The following is a 15,329-nucleotide window of genomic DNA, read 5'->3' as shown; positions in this document are numbered from 1 at the left end:
TGTTGTAACAGTAAAATAAACGTGTTCTACACTGCGAAAAGAAGAATAAATAATGAGCATGTGCATCAATTTTAATTTAAGTCTAATGAACTAGTGTCATAACGCGAAGACTCAAAACATTTATACAATTGACCTTACTCAAGAATTATATAAATGATCCCAAGACTCAATTATCTGTAAATTTCTGTAAATTTTATCTTTTGTCCATCATAATCACGAGAAACTCTTCGGACTATAATGTTGAGATAAACTAAGTCAACACAAACTACTTACCCAATGTAGAAGGGGTCATATTAAGCCTACCGACGAAGAAGGGATTCATAGTTGTTTGCCCTTATAAAGACTAATCTCAATTTTCGTTTTAGAGGAAGATCCCATCAACTTTATTTTAATTCATTTTAAGTGAACTAATATCTAGCATGCGTGAATGAATAAACTAAGATGATGGCTTAATAAACATGTGACATCTGTATGTCTATGAAAACTAACATACAACCTATATGTGTCAATTTTCATGCATTTAAGTAGTAGGGGGTTTGGTTTAAGGCGGAAAATGATGCATAAACTATCATGTGAATGAAAAGCAATAAGAATGAAAAACGTAAAAACAATAATAAATTCCTAGTGTGGCCTATCCTATGAAAATGAACATTAAATACAAATTTGGAATCCATCCTTGGACCCGAGAAGCTTGTCTCGATGTTCCATCTTGATCCATGTAGCGGGAGTGAGCTCCAATCTCCATCTTTAGTCTTCTTTGAAAATTACAATAAATAAATTTACATGATAAACCTATTTATTACATTCTAATTTCAAAACCCAAAAATTAAAGAAAAATAAAGGAGATTCGAGATCTGAAAATTACATTAAAAATTATGTTCCCATCATTACGAAAACATAATTTGACTAAGGCCACACTAGGTATTACAAATTACAACCGATTGGAAAAATACGTAAATAAAACCATTCAACGATTCATTCAACTAAAATAAAATGCATCAACTAAAAAAAATTAAACATACAAGACATAATTCTTTAATTATGTAGATTAATTTTATCCAAACCACCTATTTAATTGATCAAATTAAGTGACAATTCCTCAATTAATCACATTAAATTTAATCTTAATTCATATTAAACTCGTAATATGAATTTAATCCATCAATATTTTAAACTGCTTTAAAATAATTAGGTATCTATGAATTATGAACCGCTTCACAATAATTATCATACATTATAAATTTAATGTATAATCATTCTAGGCCAAAAACAACAAAAAAAAAACAGAAATTTTTTTTTCCCTCAAAAAAAACTCTCGGCATAAAACAAATAGCCCAAAAAAAAAGTTTTTTCGGTTTTTCTTCAAAAACCGAAAAAAAAACAAATTTTTTTTTTTACTACTGCTGAACGTGAACAGTAACAGAAACAAAATTTTTTTTTTTATTATTTTTCACGGCTGAAAAACCGAAACAAACAAAAAAAACAGAAACCCTAATTATTTTTGTGTTTCGGCTGGAAAAAAAACAAAACAGCCACAAAATTTTCTTTTATCAATTCGGCATTAAGCCCTAATTGCGAAAACATGATATTGATGAACAAAAATCGTTTATTGTTGCTATTAACAAAATTAGCATATGAATTAATGAAACATGATTAACCGTATACGCCAAAAACTATATAGCAAAAACAAATTTTTATATCATCAACATGACAATTCCCAATTACATTCTAACTTAATCTGCATTAAATCAAAACATCTATCAATTCTTCATATAATCATTCTAACTGATTAAAACAACAATATGAAAAATCTAAATGGAAATTAAATCATCAAAACAAGAACAAAAAAAACCGGCTGCAAAAAACTTTTTAATCGGCATAAATTTTTTTTTTTCAGCCGTGGGTTTTTTTTTTTCGAAACCCTAAAAATTGTTTAATCCAATTTTATGAAAATCATCAAAATAAAATTCGTGGCCTTGGCTCTGATACCACTTGTGGGATTTATCTGTATGCATCCCTTTAAATTGAAGGATTATAACGAATTATAAGATGGTGAATGCTAGTCATAAAATTAAATTACATAAACAAAAACATAAAGGATTAAGAAATAACCTTCGGTCCTAGATTTTATGGCCTATGAACAATATCGCAATGATATTCTCCTATCAGTTGCACCCAAGACGATATGAGAAATGCCCATTGATTTTGCTAGAATCGATCCACAAATTAACTGATTAATTTTAGGTTTTGGTTAGAATCATTAGGTTAATTTGAGATGGAGGCTAGGTTTTGGTTAGAATCATTAGGTTAAAAATAAGCTCCCTCTTCCTCTTATTCTGATCCGAAAAAGAGAAGTAAATGGGGAGTCTTTTTTTTTCTTCTCATTTCGGCCCAAATCCCACCGAAATAATAAGGATTAAAATCCTTATTTTCGGTTATTCCAAAAATGTATAAAATGTGTTAAATATAAATTGTCATCTAGTGAGGATCGAAGCCATAACCTCATGGTTTGAGTACCCTTACTATTACCACTATGACACATCCATCTTGTTGATTAAATATAAACGATTACATTTAATTACGAATTAACATATTAATTCGTCCAAGCTAACATCATATACATTAACTAAATATAACTTATTATATTCAATTTACGAATTGACAGTTAATTCGTCTCAACTAATATTATTTAATCGGCATTAAATAATTATCTCATCAACACATTGACTAACTGTTTAGTCATATAAGGCATCAATGTGATTACATTTCCATAACCACATCTCTCAATCACATCATATAGGTGTGACCTTTAGGGACTAGTTGATCATCGCCATCTGTATGATAATAACGTCAAACATTCTAGCAAGCCAACCGTTATTAGGTAATCGTTAATCAACTGATAAAATACGAAGTGTACCCTTGTGAACCTGTAAGAGATTTACAAATGTTATCACACTAATTTGTGGAGGACACAAGCTCCAACAAAATCAAGGTAATTATATTCAAACTAGAAATAAATGTTTTATATACAAGACTCAAGTTGGTGACCCCTATCATTTCTCAATTCTCGATTGAAAATCACATTAAGAATCTAGTTTTGACTAGTCTCCCAAACCATTTGATTGGGAATCTTTTGGTGTGTGCAAATCTTGTATTCAAAGCAAGATGTTTCGTGACTTTTCTTGAAAAGTATAGCGAATAGAATAAGTTATTTACCAAACTACACTTCAATGTGTATGGTCAAAAATATTTTCAATCTAAGAAGGTAATTATTACTTCTTCTCTTTTACCAATGGATTAGGTAAATGCTTGGTATCCACTTAATGAGGTAAGAAGAGAAATTCTTTGAATAAGTTCAATGAATGTTTAAAAGGTATTAAAGCCTACAGATTATAAAACCAAAGTATTAGTACTTTGTTAAAATAGGGAACAATAAAGTGAAGACTTTTATTTGCACCAAAAATAGTGTGATATCACATAACAAGATCACTTTCATAATCACACCCTATCAAGATAAGGTGTATTAGAAAGTTACAAAGAATCCTATACGATATGATTGAATCTTTACTATAAAGTTGGAAGTAGTTTCTATCACAATTTGTCTATTATTTATTTATTTATTCCACTAAAACCAAAACATAACTAAAGCAATCAAGTACAAATCATATGAGATATGGTTAGGCATGGTACCTAAATTGTAGCTTGTTTCGATAGTAAACATGTGCTCATTTTTCCTACATGATCACGAGAACAAACGGTTTGTGGCTCGTGATGCTGTCTATGAAGAAAAGAGGATTATTTCTTAAAGACAGAGTGGGAGAAAATGTTCAAGAGCCACAAAACTGAGAATAAGACGTAGGAAGATGTTCCTTCTTGGTCAAAATCAGTAATTATTTATTCGAAATCTAAAGTGGACAGGAGTCATGTTATTTTGAATGTAACAAGCATATAACTTATTAAGAACCAATTGTTAGGTTCAAATACCTCTTATTAGACCTTTCTAATGGTGAACTAATTAACATATTAATATGAATTCTTTAGATCTATTGCATGCATAACAAAAGTAGAGATAAAATAAGAAAAACAATGTTCCTTACATTGTTATATGGCTCAAAATAAGGGCACAAATAAGTTCACCTTCCTTATTTGTTCTTGAGCTTAAATGTAATGGATGATCCTCCAAAATCCTAAGTATTTAGATCCTCCTCTTGTTGCACCCAAAACAATACCCTTAAATCTAATATACTAACTAACTAGATTAGTATACTAGTATCCTTGAAATGATACTAATAATATTCTTATTACTACACTAGTAATCTTATATTGAAATTAGAATTTTGGATGAACAATTTAAAGAGCTTCTAAAACTAATTTTAGAGAGAAAAGATGAGAGAGTGAATGAATATTGTGTGAATGAATTATTGGAGAAAAATGAGAACAATTGTTCCTCATAAAAGGAGAGAGGAGTCGATTTGGGGTAGTCACCCTAAGCCAATGCATGACCTCCTCTTTATCCTTTTTCTCTTCTCCGAAATTAGGTATGTAAGAATAAGTAGAGTAGGCATGATTATGTTAATATTAGCCATTAAAATAAATCACCCACTATCCTCTACAACCTTCATCATTTCGGTCCATATATAAAATGGACTTCCATTTTATTTTGTCAATTTGTCACTTGTCACACAATATGTCACATATAGTATGTAACATATTATTAATTAATTTAATGCATATTTATCAAATAAATATCATTATTTACATTAATTAAATTACATAAAACAAATTGTCTAGTGATTCTTGATCACATAAATAAAATGGGTCATATACTTATAATTCACAACATATTGTAATTATAATTAACCATTCATTCCTATCTCATTTGTTTCATAAACAATAATCAATTTTATTAATAAAATCTTTTAATTACTAAAATAAATCTTATTTAATCAAATTACAATAAGATATAAATATTCCTACTCACAAATGAATTGTTTAAATTTAAGGAATTGATTAACTTGTATCGACATACAATTAATCAACTTGTCTATTAAGGAAATTATCCTATAGATGTGACCTTAAGGGATCAACTGATCACCACTGTCAAATGACAGTAATGTCAAACTCTAGTTAGCTAATTATTACTGATTAATATTGATCAGTTGACTATATAAATGAATAATCCCTTACGTATTCTTATTATGAGATTTAATTATGATTTTAAATCATGTGATCGCACTATTATTGAGGACACATACTCCAACAATCTCCCACTTGTCTGAGACAAGTGTGTGTCACCAATTCTCTTGTCCTATTATAATCTCCCACTTAATGCAAGGCGTATTGCAGGTCGTACTTGCATTTGATTATATCTTGAGTGGTTTCTTCGATCTGAAGAGTAACTGTCTAACCGGAATTATCTACCGTAGATACCTTCCGAGCGTGGCTACGCATTTTCAGTTCAATACTCAACGAGTGGCCCTGAGATTTCAAACAACCCTGACAAGGGGGGTGGACAATTCCTATCGCACTATTCCCTTCATATAGCCACAGTTCATCATGACCCAAAATATACTCATTTGACTTCAGTTACGACAGTCGTAGAGTATAAATCAAAGCAATTCAGAAACTTGTGCCAACATGGGAGAATAGTCTCTAGTCAAAAGAATCAACTCATAAGAATACGATAGTAGCTCTTGCCACGACCAGGCTTTATGTATTTCCAAAACCCTATAAGCGGTCATTGCCCGACAGAGTGTCCCATACAGTTTGTCTATGTGATCAACTAGTCATCCCATATGACCCTATGACACTTGAACTTGCCGTCAATCACATCACACTCTAGTCACTTCGAGACGTCACCTCCTATAAGTAACCAGGGGCGCATACTATGTTAATCCAGTTCACTTCAATGGGGTTCAACATTGTCTCAACAACCCATTTGGATATAACATAGTAATGGATGAGTTTAAATAAACTCAAACGATAGTGTACATTTTTCACTAATCAAATTGCAATAAAAGCTTGGTAAGTGGATATACTATATATCCATTCATTCTAACTTTATGAATTGCTATTTCCTTCTATTCAAAATGACATGAATTTATCTAAGTAGATGTCTAGTCATCTTACTAGACATGGGCTCTTATACTTGGAAGATACTCCCACTGTTATCATATAACTTGTGATAAGTGAAGGAAAAGTAGATCTATATACTAACATATTCATATATGTTTTAATTTAATTTGTCATAAAATTAATAAGTGATCTTATGCATGCAAACTAATAAACAATATAAAGAAGAAACCATCATCTTACATTGTGATTTTCGGATTTATGGGCACAAGTGAGTTCACCTACTCACTTGTTCTTGAGCTTCCAAATATTGGATGAACAAGGTTCAAATTAGAACCTCTCCCAAAAGCATATACCCAAGGAAACTCATAATAACCAATATTATTTAGATCTAGTAATAATATTGGTTTTACTATAAAATTGACACAAAATAAATTGTATTTTTACTCTTGAAAATCTCGGTCAAGAGGGAGTATTTGTGAGATTTTTATTTCTCTAGAAAAATCACATATTGTAGAGATTATACATTTTCTTACACTAGAAAATTTTATGGTGAAAAGAATGAATAATGTATGTAAGAGAAAAGCACTTCTCTCTTTTCTTGTGGGATGGCCGAAAAAATGCATTGGGTAGTATGCCCAATGCATTTAATTTTTGCTCTTCACAAGAGGCTAGGCATGCAACTCTAGGGTTATCATTGTGTTTTGAATAAAATAAATTTAAACAATACAAACCCTTAATGCCCTTCTAATTTTCGGTTACCATATAAAATGGTAGTCCATATTAACTTTGTCATTTGTCAATTTTGTTATGTGTTACATGTTACATGACATATAACAATGCAATGTATTTTTATCATATTAAAAATCAACATACTCATAAAATATGTCATTTACAAAATCGACTAGTAATTCATAATTAATTGTGCCAAAAGTGTTCCCGAATTATAAACTACAACATTCTCAACCAACAATCCCCTGAAAGTGTCTTTAACTTTGCAGATCATACGCCAAGCCCAGCTGTTAGAAGCAGTAGGTTTATAGCTGCACCAGGTACCAGACTTGATATAAACTGAGTGAACCCATCTGACCCAAAGATGGTCAGCTTTCACTGCTACCCACCAAGCATACTTAGTAATAGCAGCAAGGTTTCATTCAAAAAACGTTTAGTCCCCAAACCACCTTGTCTTTTTGGTTGACAAGTAGCATCCCACGAAACCAAGGCAGGGCTTTCCTTATGCTCATTCCCATGCCATAAGAAGGATCTGCAAACTGCCTCAATTCTAGCACTAACAGTTTTGGGTAGGATAAAAATACGAGCCCAATATGTATGCAAAGAACTAAGGACAGACTGTATCAAGACAACTCTACCAGCATAGGATAATTTCCTTGATCCCAATCTTTGAATACGTTCCACAATCCTGTCAACTAAATTGGAGCATTCCAAGACTGATAACCATTTAGAAGAAACATTCACTCCTAAATACTTGAAGGGTACATTGCCTCTCTTCATGCCAGTTAGCTCTTCAACTTCTTTAATCAGCCGTTCATCAGTGCCATTGAAGTAAATATTTGATTTTCCCCTATTCATTACCAGGCCTGAGGCTTTTGAGAAATACTCAAATGATTGGATCAGTAACTCCATAGAAGACCTGTCCCCTTTACAGAACATTATATGATCATCAGCAAAACACAAATGAGTAAGCTTAATTCTCTGGCAAAGAGGGTGGAAATGGAAGTGCCTATGCTTTTGAATGAGCCCTATGATCCTGCTGAGATACTCCAGACAAAGAGTAAAGAGCAGGGGGGAGAGAGGATCCCCTGTCTCAATCCTCTTTTGCCATGAAAGAAGCCAAAAGTCTCTCCATTCAAGGCTATTGAGTAAGTAGGAGTTGACACACATTGCATTATAAGATTAACCCAATGCTCAGGAAATTCCAAATCCTTAAGAATTACTTCCACAAAGGACCATTCCACAGAATCATAGGCTTTTTGCATGTAATACCCAGGATATTTAAGAACGCTGTTGACCGATCTTGTTGACCAAACAGACCTTAGGGATGAATGGGTGAGGAATCAGGCTTGTAACATGAGTTTTATAGGAGTAGTTACTCGACCTAGCTGAGGCTACTCGGTCGAGTATCATCTATACTCGACCGAGTAGAGCCTACTCGGCCGAGTACTTCCGTACTCGACCGAGTATGGCTGCTGTCGACACGTTAATATAAATGCAAGTTCGCGAGATTCACTTCATTTCTCATTTCATCGACAGTTTCTCTTTCTCTAACCCTAGCCTATCTCCCTCCCCTAACACCCCATAGCTTCACACTCTTATGCATTTAGCCTAAACCTCCACCATGGGAATGACGGGATTCGCTGAGGAAGGATGACGTGGGTGGTGGTCGTCTATGTCACCGTCGATGCGTAATGTTAGGTAAGTATCTGCCTTATGTTCATTTGAGTGATTCTTTGAGTATAGTCGTGTAATAGGAGATGGTTATCATTGTTAGGATGCTTATTGGAGTCGTGCGTGGTTGTAAATGGGAGTCTTGCATGCTTTGCGATGAGGTAGGGTTTCCCTACTCAGTTTACTGTTAATTGATTTAACAATGTGATTGTACTGTGTATGATTGTTATCTGCTAATCATCGGAGTATTGGTGTAGTGGTGACGGTGGTGTTGTTGTCGTATTATGACAGATGTGAGGCTGTGTGTATTGTTATGGTGGTGGAGTCACTTGCGGGAGTGACTTCACACCCTAGTTCGCCCTCCGTGGAACCCGCCACGGGAGGGGATGTGCACATTAAGGAACAGGGATTGTTAGTCGCTCGTTGATGAGCTGGACTAGGTGGGATGGGCTGCGGTCACCCACTGGCGGCGAGGATTACCTGTTGCGATGGATAATCTGGCAGGGCTACACCCTTCGGGGTGTAGTCGGTTACTGTGCGAGGTCGGGAGACTGGGATAGAGAATGATCAGCTGTTTATATTGTTATTCTGTCTTACATTTGATTAGTCAGTACTGACCCCGTTGTTGTTGTTTTGTAAAACCTGCGGTGATCCATTCGGGGATGGTGAGCAGTTTGCTTAGCAGGTATTGTTGATTGTGGCTGCTAGGATTGGAGGGATCGAGTCATCACGCTACCGGTCTAGAGAGGCAGTGTCATGAGTGTTATGGTTGTACCTTTATTATAGAGACGTTGTATTTAGTTGTATTGTATAAGATATATTAATATTTACAATTCTTCTTTTATTGTCTAATTTGATCTACCTCCTCGGGAATCCGAGATGGTGACACCGTCATACACTGAGATGGTCCTTGGTAAGGCATTCTGGCGTACGGGGGTGTCACAAAGTGGTATCGGAGCCGACGATTTTGGAACCTGAACCAATGAATTTAATGAATATAGGGTGTCAATTAAAATGAACCTGGTGTATGTACGTTGGGAGCCCCAGCCGATGCTAGATTTTGGGTGAGTAGGCGCCCACATTTCAAAATCATGGCCCCATCGGACTTAAGCCAGACACGGGAAAAAGGGTAGTTAGTGGGAGTCGTTGATTGCTTAATGATGATTGTTGTGTGTATCTATGATTAGGATGATATGTGTTATGATGTATGTGTGGAAAAGTTGGAGTTAGTGACGGAATTGTTGCGTTGTGTGACCAGTGGTAAGTTAACCAATTTGTTTCATGATGAATGTGTTGTGTGTTGGATTGCTGCTTTGTAAATGTGATTAAGGTGTATGTCTGGTGTTTAGCGGAATTAGAGATGATGTGAGATGAGAGCTAAACCTTGCAGGTAACGTAATTAAATGCTGAGTATGCTATAAGGATAGGGTGTAACAGTTTCATGACATAGTGAAGAATGAAGGTGGTAATGATGATAGTATTGGTAGTAGATGTACAAAAATAAGTGTTGATGTGTGTTTGAGTGGTTGAACTAAGCCTTCACAGTGACGAGCCGGTTGCACGGAACTCCGAACGATATCATTTATTTTGCAGGGACAGTGAAAGTTTATGATTTTCTCTTCACTTTTAGGAACTCGACCGAGTAGATGACTGTACTCGACTGAGTAGCCCATACTCGGCCGAGTATCAAGCTACACAACCGAGTACCCGTTTGGTGAAAATAATAATCACTTATGTTCTTCAAAATTCGACCGAGTAAGAAGAGTACTCGACCAAGTAGTCTACACTCGGCCGAGTATTCCTAAACACTCGATCGAGTATTCGACACTCGGCCTAGTATGTTCAATACTCGACCGAGTATTACTGTAGCAGGACTTATGCGGGTTATACAAAAACCCTATTTTCGTTCCTTTCTCTCTTATTTCCGCCTCCCATCTTCCTTTTTCCTTCTCTCTAAAAACTCCATATCCTACCTTCCTCAAGCTTTTGGGTAAAACTTTGGTGTTCTACTTGTTCTTGCTTGCCTCAAACCAGTTTAAGGTAAGATTTAAACTCAATTTTCTCATTTGTTTTCAAAGTTATGGTATAATATCATGCTAGATTTCGAAATTCTTTGTAAAACAACTGAAATTTAGTCTTTAACTTGTGATTCTAGGATTCAACTGTATGTAAATCTTGTGTATGCCTTGATTAATTAATCTCATGGGTTAAAATTCAATTTCTGAATTCTAGGGTTACCAAAAACGAAACTCTCTTGGTTGTTGATGATTATTCCTTAATTTGAAACAATTTAAAGCTTGTAACCATATAAATTGTAAGGTAATTGGTGATTTTCTGATAATTTGTCTTAAAAAGATCGTTCTAAAATCGATATACAATTGAAAACAGTCCGTCTTTTGCGCAAAATTTTTTTGTGTCAATCCGTTGTTAAAGATTGTTCTCTTGCAGCATGGTGAAAACCAGAGGTTTACCCAACAAAAGAACTCATGCTAATGTTAAGCTTGAGACTGGTCAGTCAAGTAGTGAACCCGTAGTTCCGCCGGTGGAGGCACATCCATCGGTAATATTCTCTAATTTTAATCATCGTAAGGCTTTTGTGGCTCTTATGCGTTGTCCTTTTCGCCCTACCCGCTGTGTTAACCCTGGTATCCTTGAGACTTTAGGGATCAAAGAGGACATATTTCATATCTTTCAGATTTTGGGTATGGAGGGGTTGTATCATCTGAGAAAGAAATCCTACCCCCACTTGACCTTAGAGTTTTTGAGCTCTTTTGTTTATGATAAGAAGGGAAAGACTGTTTCTTTTCGTCTCATGAATGAAGATCATGAGCTTACCCTAGACGAGTTGGCTGAACATTTGGGTTTAGAGGCCGAGGGGGATGATTACCTTTGTGATGTGGCCAAGAACAATGGTGCACCTCTTTACCTTCCATATTTGACTGGCAGACCTGCCCCTAGTGCCAGTGCCATGCTGATTAATGATGTGCAGCACGTTTCCCTTCGTATGTTCCTGAGGATGTTGACCTGTTTGTTGTTGATGCGACCATATTTGGCGCATATTTAGCCCTCGAATTACCATTGTTTCCATGCTTTTTAGTGCCTATTTGGGTCATTTCTTATCTTTAGTTTTTTGTTTTGCATATTCTTTGAGATTTTGATCCCTTGGTAGGAAAGGAGTAAGAATCTTGCATTTTCATGGCAAAACGAGACTAAATTGATTGTATTCAATGACCAAGCATCAAGGAGAGACAAGACTAGAAGGCCTTTGTACATATTATAGTAGAAGAGCAATGTTGAGAAAAGGATCCTTGAGTCCCCAAGGAAATCCCCAAGGAATTCATGAAGAAAAGGGAAGAAAAGAAGAAGAATTGACGCTGCCAGACAATCCGAACGGATTGTATACAATCCGCCCGTCCGTCCAGCCCAATCCGAGCGTCCCTCAAAGGAATCCGCTCGGATTCCCCCTCGCCAATCCGAGCGTCTTGCCCAAGGATCCGCTCGGATTCTCACCAGATCCGCCGTCCCGACTCCCATCCGCACGGATTTGACAAAGACGTTTTCATTCTTCAAGCTACGATTAGAGAAGCCCTTCTCTCGAGAAAATACCGAGTCTCCTTGCTCAACTTAAAAAGTGTAATTACTAGTTTAGCCCTTAGTTAACCCTAATGCATCCTCCCTAATTTTCACTATAAATACCCCATTAGGCTAATTAGAGGAGCATGTTCTTCTTATCAATAATTAGGGTAGTTAATATCAATCAAATCTCTCTTCAATATTGTAATCAAGTATTAATCAAGTTTTAATCCAAGTTTTAGTTCTTTAATCTCTCTCTTGTTCTTCCTTTATTTTGGGTAATTAGAAGATTATTGGGTTTATTGGGAGATTGACAACCTTCCATCAATCATCAAGTTCTTCTATTATTCTTTGCATCTTTATTGTTGGAATCATTAGTAGGTATAATCTCTTAATCCCTTTTTAATTATTGTTAATTACTTTCATTTATTCATCATGTTTCATTATGTTAGTATGATTGACAACCTTTCTAGCATGATCAATATGATAATGAGTGAGTAGTCTCTTAGCTAGGGTTTAATGGGTGATTAGGGGAAACCAACATGGGGAATGATTCATGCTTAAATTAATATGCTTTCATATCTTATTTGCTTGCTTGTTTTGATCTTAATACATGCACATGTTATATTTGATGAAATGCTAAGCCTATGAATCCTTGCATTTACTATCATCTTCTATCCTTTCAACTTGACTTGTAAGACATAACCCAACTCGAGTCTTGTTAGACCATGCATGTGTTGAGTAGGAAAGATTAAGTCGACTTGTAGGTGTTGTACAATATAATCGATTCGGCTCCGGGACCCAAACTTTCCTAGGATTGTAAGATATAACCCAACTCAATCCATCACAACAATAATTGCTTGCTTATAATTTGAGAACATGTTTGTATGATCATATCCCATGATTCCCCTATGAACCCATGACACCCTAGTGCCTTTAATCAATTGTTTACACCCCTTTTTTTATTCATCTTGCTAGTTTATTTTCATTGCTATTTTAGTTTAGTAACCTTCTACATCAACCCAATTTGTGACACCCCTAGACACTACTTGTTACAATAGAATTCTCATTTCAATACCCGTCCCTTGGGATCCGACCTTTACTTGCCTCTTTACTAATTGTAGAATTGTTTGTGGAGTATAAATTGTGTTTTGTATCGACCATTGACCAACGACCACATATGCTTAATTGTGAACACCAAATGGACTCGGTCAAAAATGGCGCCGTTGCCGGGGACGGTGTTTAATTGATTTAAGATTTCTTTTATTGTTATTAGTTGTGTCTTTTTTTCACCTTGGGGAAGTAAAACTCCTCAAGGTTTGTTCTAATTGTTTTCGAGTTGTTTGATATTTTGCATGTCTAGAAGGTTACAAAGAAATTTGTTACCTTTTGACCGTGAAATCGAAAGAACCTTGACGAATAATAGGAGACTTGTTAGGAGGAATTTGGGAGGTGTTGGTGAAGTTGTTCTACCCACTAGTGAGTTTGTCAATCCTTTCGCAATAGAAGGAGAAGAAAACCCATTAAACAATATCCCACAAAATCCACCTACAATGCCTAAATTCTCGTCACACTCTATACCCACCGAGGAGGATCTACCAAATGGTACTCCTACACCACAACATCTCACCGGTAATTTTATTGCCAAGTCCGCCTTCATCCAACTAGTTGAGAGGAGCCAATTCGGGGGAATGCCTAGTGAGGACCCTCATTCTCATATGGAAACCTTTTGCGATTATTGTGAAGCTATCTCTCAAACGGGCGTGACTCAAGACCAAATAAGATGAGTCTTATTTCCTTTTTCGTTAATCGGCACCGCAAAGCAATGGTTGAAGGGCCTTGATAAGGCCACCCTTGGAATAGATTCTTGGAAGAAGTTAGCTCTAGCTTTCTACAAAAATTCTACCCACGGAAAAGACTAACATGCTAAGAGCTCAAATGACGGGTTTTAAGCAAAGGGATGAAGAATCTTTGTATGAAGCTTGGGAGCGGTTCAAAGGTATTTGTCGCTCATGTCTTCACCATGGACTTAGCGAATGGTTTTTAGTGCAACAATTTTGGAATGGTTTATATGAAGATTCAAGGAACATTCTCAATATGGGATCAAATGGAATGTTCACCGAAGTTGATGACAATCAAACATGGAACAAGATTGAGGAAATGGCGGTCCATAATTCACAATATAGTAGGCCTCGCAAGGCTACTAGAGGAGGAAAGTATGAAGTGGATTCCGTTACTCAATTGGGTGCTCAACTTAGTGCTCACATTGACACAATCAACTTGAAGTTTGAACAAGCTATGGCTAGACTTGAGGAAAACTCAAAAATCATCAAAGCATCATGTCAATGCCATGACGGCATCCTCATCAATCCCAAGTGGGATATGTGAGAATTGTGGAACTTTGGGTCATGACTCAAGTGAGTGTAGGGGAACAACCGAACAAGTTAATGCTTTCCAAGCTTACAAAAGTGGTACCCCTTATTCAAATTTTTACAATGAAAACACCAAGTTCCATCCAAATCTCTCATACAAAAGCCAAAATGTTCAAAACCCTCAAACAACATACACTCCACCACCCATGAGAAATCAAAATCAAAGACCCTTTTACAATCAAAACCAAGGTTACCAAAATCAAAATCCATACAATCACCAAAATGACCAAGGTTTTGATGTCCAAAAAGCGGTCCTCCAAATGCAAAAGAATCAACAAGAATTTTTCACTCAAATGCAAAAAGATAGCCAAGCAAAAGATACCACCATCAACAACATTCTAGCTCACACCAAGATGTTGGAAACACAATTGACCCAACTAGCATCTTCAAGCTCACAAAGACAAAAGGGGCAATTACCACCTCAAAGTAATCCCCCTAGACATGAAACGGTTAGTGCCATTCACTTGAGAAGTTGTACAAGATATGAAGCACCGAAGGAGCAAGTTGAGAATGAAGTTGTGAAAGCTAGTGAGAATGAAGTTGTTGTGCAAAGTCCCAAAGAAGGGGAATCATCAAAAGAAGAAAGTTCAAAGAAAAATGAAGACAAAGCCAAAGAGAAGGAGCCCATTGTGGTTAGACTTCCTTTTCCAAGTCGTCAAGTCAAGCCCAAATTTGATGATCAACTTGGAAAGTTCATGGAAATTGTGAAGAATTTAGAAGTCTCAATTCCTTTCACGGAATTAATCAATCACGTTCCGGCCTATGCAAAGTACATGAAAGATATCCTCACAAAGAAGAAGTCGATCCGGAAACTTGAGACTATCGCCTTCACTAAGGTGAGTAGTG

General features: G+C 35.8%; 1 non-coding gene across 1 annotated transcript; it reads right to left on the bottom strand.

Moving 5' to 3' along the window:
• Nucleotides 1-13,974: 13,974 nt before the first annotated feature.
• LOC141603213 (small nucleolar RNA R71) lies at nt 13,975-14,081 on the bottom strand. Its single transcript, XR_012525104.1, has one exon. It is a non-coding gene; the product is annotated as a small nucleolar RNA R71 (small nucleolar RNA).
• Between the last annotated feature and the right edge of the window lie 1,248 nt (nt 14,082-15,329).

The sequence above is a fragment of the Silene latifolia genome, chromosome 9 (assembly GCF_048544455.1).
Source record: "Silene latifolia isolate original U9 population chromosome 9, ASM4854445v1, whole genome shotgun sequence".
In the NCBI taxonomy this organism is placed as follows: domain Eukaryota; kingdom Viridiplantae; phylum Streptophyta; class Magnoliopsida; order Caryophyllales; family Caryophyllaceae; genus Silene; species Silene latifolia.
Note: the sequence above shows the minus strand (reverse complement) of the source record. Positions and strands in the feature narration are given on the sequence as shown.